Here is a 6,223-nt window from a genome sequence, read left to right as displayed (position 1 = left end):
TGATGAAAGTCAAAGGTAAAAAATTTTCCACACTAGGTGTCTCATTAATGATAATTTGTGCTCCTTAATTGTGGATGGGGGTAGCTGTACAAATATGGCAAGCACAAGAGTGGTAGAAAAGCTTGGGTTGTCTACCATCTCTCATGTCAGGCCCTACAAGCTCCAATGGCTTAGTAAATAGGGAGAAATCATGGTTAATAAACAAGTCCTCATAACTTTTGCTATAGGAAAGTACAAGGATGAGATTTTATGTGATGTTGTGCCAATGGAAGAAACACATATTCTATTGGGAAGGCCTTGGCAATATGATAGACAAGTTTTGCATGATGGTCTAACCAACAAAATGACTTTTACCTTCTAAGGGCACAAGGTTACCTTAAAATCCCTCTCTCCCAAAGAGGTTCATGAGGACCAATTAAAAATGAAAAAGGTGAGGAAAGTAAAAAAGGGTTTCATCTTGTTAGCCCACACAAAAATAAATATGCCTTCAAGGTATACTTCTTCCTTCCCTTTTTCATTACTAAAGGTTTCTACCTACTCACCATCTTTGTTAAAGAATTTTAGGAATGATTTTCAAACACCTCCTACAGGTTTCCACCTTTTAAGAGGATTTTCATCACAAAAATTTATCATTCTCACAAATTATTTTCAAACTTGGTCTGTATATAGAACATAATCTTATGCACTCCCAACACTTAAGGAACATAAGTTGAGTTCACATTCCAATCCTTGCACTATCTTATATGTGAACAAACTAACTATGTTAACTACATGAGTTATGATTCGAGTTCAAATTCTATCGAACTTGTTGAGCATGATACAACCCAAGTAGCTATGAAGATGACCAAGGAAGCAAAAGACAAAGCATATGATGAACAGTCATCTCAACAAACAATTCATAACCCTACCAAGAATCACATAGACCTCACCAAAGGAGTTGAGCATAAACCAGCACACCAACTATTCTTCCTTTTGGTCTTCTTATAAGATACAAATATGTTGTAAATAATTTGGGCTCTCTTTAGGGGTCTAAATAGCAAAGATAGGCTAGAATAAGGTACCTTTAGCATAATAGGGGGTGTATTTAGCATTTTAGCTTGTTCCTAACCCTTTAGGAAAGGATTTTTGACCTAGTTTCTAAAAGGACAAGCCTAGGGTGCGGGTTTGCATTAGTCAAACCCTAAGGCTGCCCCTTTTTTAGTGTTTCCCATCCTACCCTTCATGCTTGTTCTCCAAGGCTCCTTCACCTATAAATAGGAGGCCTACCTCATTGTATTTTACAAGTTGAATTTGAATGAAGTAAAGAAACTCTGCACAAATTGTGTTAGCTCTTAGTGAGGCTTATGTCCTCTTAGGTTTAAGGTCTTATCTTGAGTGATTGGGAAGCTCTCAAGTGGCGGCCAACACACTCATCTTGGAGCACATCACCCTCCAAGTGGCGTGACATTTATCACCCACAATCATAAGTTTTCTCATTCCATTTTCCTTCCATTTTCTCCATTCCATATTATGTGTTTGTCTCTTAGTTTCTCTTCTTTGTTGCTCTTGGATTTCGCTCATAATCATGAGTATGGTGCATCATTTGGGAGGCCATGACCACCATTGATGTTAACCTTGTGCCCATTTTCAATTCCGCAATTGCATCTCATACTCACCATGTCTTGTTTTTCATTTTTACCTCTATGAAGTGAACCTTCACACTTACTTAGCCATTTGGTTCAGTTCGTGTCCAATGGGAATCTTCCTTAGGTCCTCACCTTTAATTGTTAAAATCTCAATATTAAGTAAAAGTGTCATCATAAAAACATCAAAAAATCAACTCACATCAAGCATCTAGTACCTAGGCCCTTCTTTCCACACAGGTACAGTTGATTTGGAAAATTAATGAAGATATCATTTACTTCCAAAGAGGAAAAAAGAGCATTAACTAGCGGTTATAGGTTACTGTTATAAAATCCATTTATATCTCATGATAACCATTCAATGTTTTTTTTAAATGGTCTGAGTTCAACAAAACCTATAAATAAGTGATAAGAGGACACACTAAACTCTATTTTATACTCTAACTCTTTGTTAAGAATTATCATCTTTGTGTTTCTACTAACTTAACTTTTGCAGGTGGACCTCCGTCTTTTGCAGGTTGCACTCTCTGAGTTCATTTTTGGTAAGAACATCTTCTTTCTTCAAGTCTTCCAATTTAGATTCATCAAATACATCAGCATCTGCATATACATAAATAGTCAGTTCAATCCAATAAATATTGACAAATTTCATTCTTAATATAGTCATGAAAAAAAATTCTTAATAAAAAACTTTAATTTGGTTAGTTAGTTTGTTTTGTTTTAACTTTATTAATAATTTATGTAATTAAACACTATTTGATCTTTAGTAATTATTAACGTCTTATTAAGATAGAATTAATTTTAATATGAAACTAATCTTGAAAGTATCATTAAACATTTTAAAATTATAAAACAAAAAACAAAAGGTAAAAAACTCCATTCAAGATTAATTATATATTAACATTAACTTTTCTTTTAAATAAACATACATGACAATTATCAATTATTAAAGACCAAACACAATTTAAAGTTTTTATTAAGATTTTTATCTTGAATAAAATTTTAAATATATATGATATAATTTATTTTATCCTTATATTGTTACTATTAAGGATTCAATTTGTCAATTATTTCATTAAAGAACAAGTTGTTCTGGTTTATATTATTTTATTTTATTTCAACATATATTAGGAAAGATTGTAAGTTGTTAAACATGATTAAAGAATAATGTGATGGATTCAAAAGTCTTCTCATCGATTGATTCGCATAATAAATTGATTTTCAGATGAATCTCTGCAACAACAATATTCCCGGCCCGAATTTTCCGTTGTTAGCACATTACAACTAATGCAAATAAATTCAACTAATTACGATTAGCTAATCACGTTTTTAAAATTTTCACGTTCTTAAGTAAAATTTAAACAGCTATTCTTTTAACCAGCACTATATATAACAACCAATTTCTTTGATAAAACATTTTATTCTTGAAATCTTTCTAAGTATGTATAATTCTTTTGAATGAAAATAGACTTTAATCAAGATTTTTTCATAAAAATATATTTTCAAAAAACATTTAAGACTAATTTGAATGTATCTCTGTTTTTCGAAAACCATCCAATTTACACTATAAATTCAAAAACTTTCAAATATTGATTTTTTTATCGTGTTGATGTATTCGTAAAATAATTTAAAATTATCGTAGAAGATATATTTCAATAAAAAATCATCAGGACAATCAAGATATATAGTTTTCGAATTGCTCTTTACTTTCAAAAAGATGAAAACTTTCCAGAATTTAATCAGCCAATTCTTTTGAATGAAAATGTTGATGTGTATGATCAAATGAGATTCAAAAACAATCAATCATTATTGGAAAGCATTTTAAGAACAATGAGATTGAATTTAGACACTCCCTAATATGTTAGACTATCTAATATGTAGAAGATGCAGTAATCATCTAACAAATTCATGAAAATCATTTTTTTTCTAACTCATCTTGCTTTTTGTATTTATCTAGCATTTAGAGTCTTCTAAAGACCATCTGGACAAAAAATCGTCTAGTGTGTCCTTGTACAATAAGACCGTCTAACGAGTCTATGCATAATTGGATTCTCGAATGTGTTAACACTGCATAGTTTGACTTTACATTTCTGAACATAATATAGCAGTTTTAATACTTCTAACAAGTTTAATCTTAGTAAACCGTCTAATATGTCTTTGTCTAAGTATGCACAATAGTAGCTTTGTTAGAGATCTTAGCACACCTTATAGTGTTTGTTATCATCAAAACTTATAAACTCTCTTAACATGAGATCGTCTAATAGTATTGTTTAACATCTTAATAGTGATTTCTTTTTTTACCCGAACTTCACACCTTCATCTTTATTGCTTCATTTGTTTACTCATGAATGTAATTATGCACTAAATATGTCTCATGCAACATTAAATATTAATCTCCCTTTCAAACAACATTTTGATAGATGGGGTGACCTATTACACCTTAATCAAAGAGCTTTCATCTAAAATAAGGAAAAAGAGTAGGATCGTGGGAGCAAATAATCGTTCAATAGTTGTCATAAGGTGTTTTAGAATGTGCATTGTCGGAAAGTAGTTTTAACACACCTTTTAATAAATCTTTGATATTAACACGTTTTGTAAGATGAAACATTCTCTACAACATAAAATAAGTTTATAAGTTTTTTTCAATTATAATGTTAGCTTGTAAAGTGTGTTTATGTATATAGTCTTCTGTGGTTTTAAGATGAAACACAAACATATTAAGGCTATCATGGTATTAATGCCACCAATACACCTTATTCCAATGTCGAGCAATGTTGTGTTTAGCTTCTTCTCTGAAAAATCTCTTTTTTCTCTAAAACCACCACATTCTTCTAAGTAATTCATTTTGTTTACCTTCCACATAACTTTGAATTGCTCAATCATAACGTTTTTGGATTACACAATCTAGAAGGAGGAGGTGCTTGTTGTCATAGATTGATCATTCTAGAAAATCTAGTTGGATTGTCCAATCTAGAACATGTTTTCAAAATTTATAATCTAGAAACATGCTTCACATTGAGCAACTCCAAAATAATGTTTTGGAATGATCAACCAGAAAACATGTTTTGGATCGAGCGATTTCAAAATGTCTTCTGAAATTATTCCAAAATGCATATTCTAGAACATAATTTTTACTTCTTATTTAATTATATTTATATATTTATTTTAGTGTATTTATATATAGTCATACTTAAGAGGAAATAATTCTTTCTGATAGTGTGCAATCAACTGTCTCTAAAACAGAAAGTGTGGAAGACCTAGTTTAACTCATGAAAACGTTAAAAAACATAATACAAGATTACTATGTTGATAACTTTACCATATAAAAATAATTATATAATAGTTACATTTATCTCATTCTCAAATGTATCACTGCAATCTCATTTATAAATTCATTTATATTGCATAAGAAGTAGAACATGGACTATGTCAATATCATCTATACTACTTGAAAACATAATTTCATTTGATATTCTCGAGTAAGAGTCTTCATCCGTAGTAAATTTGTTAAAATAAAGTTTAAATTGTAAAAAACTATTATAAAAGCTTCTAGAAAACGAAATCTTGAAAATAAAATATTTGATTTCTAAAATACTTTATCTCTAAACTGTGAGATGTGTATTCTGAGTTAAGTATTTTAGAATATATAATATGTTTTATTTTTTGAATGCCTAATTTTCCTAGGTGTTCAAAAATCAAATAAAATGTTCAAAATACAATTTCCAAAAGTACACACATTTTATATTTTGGATTAAACAATTTGTGAAACACTTATAAAGTAAAATGTTCTGAATGAGGTGTTATGAAACACTTGTAAAATGTTCTGAGTGTTCTGAAATAGTGTAAGATAAATATGTTACGAAAATTTTGATTTGGAATGTTTCTGGAATAAGTAATCCAGAGCACTAATCTTACTTATCCAGAATAAAAAACTCATGTAGCGGATTACCTTTTTTATAAATACCTGCAGAGTACTAATCTCAATTCTTGTCAGAATCCAAGTAGCAATGAAGTAAAAACTTCTAGTTGAGTAAAAAAAATTGCTCGCGAGTAAGAAAGGCGAATGTGACACCATTAAAATAAATAGTCATTTCAAAAATTACAGGGGTGCAGGAAACAAAAGTCTAATTGTAGAACAAATTAGAATATATAGCCAAAATAATATGTAACATGTCTAGTAAAAATTAAATTAACAAAATACTCCAAATTTAGTTGGAGAACATCTACAACACCTGTGATGGTGTATGCAAATTGTCTTTAGAAAAGACCCCTCAAATTACATTACTTTGTCAAATCATTTAATGTGAAACAAAGAACTGGAGCTTGGAAGCTCTGTTAAAACTGAATGCTAAAAACTGAAATATCCAAGAATATAAACGTTTCAAACATTATTTACGACCAACCAAACGGATTTAGAAACTAGATTTTCGAAACACTTAAGTGTTGTCCTACCAAGAATGTCTTAAGATGTACCGGAGTACTAATATTGCTACCAATTCCACAAAGTATATCTTTAACATAAAGAATATCAACCCTACTTAAAATGTAGCACACACCTGCACCTAAAGCAAACTTTGTATCCGAATCATGAAAACAAAAAG

This window comes from Phaseolus vulgaris, chromosome 8 (genome assembly GCF_000499845.2).
Source record: "Phaseolus vulgaris cultivar G19833 chromosome 8, P. vulgaris v2.0, whole genome shotgun sequence".
NCBI classification, from domain to species: domain Eukaryota; kingdom Viridiplantae; phylum Streptophyta; class Magnoliopsida; order Fabales; family Fabaceae; genus Phaseolus; species Phaseolus vulgaris.
Note: the sequence above shows the minus strand (reverse complement) of the source record.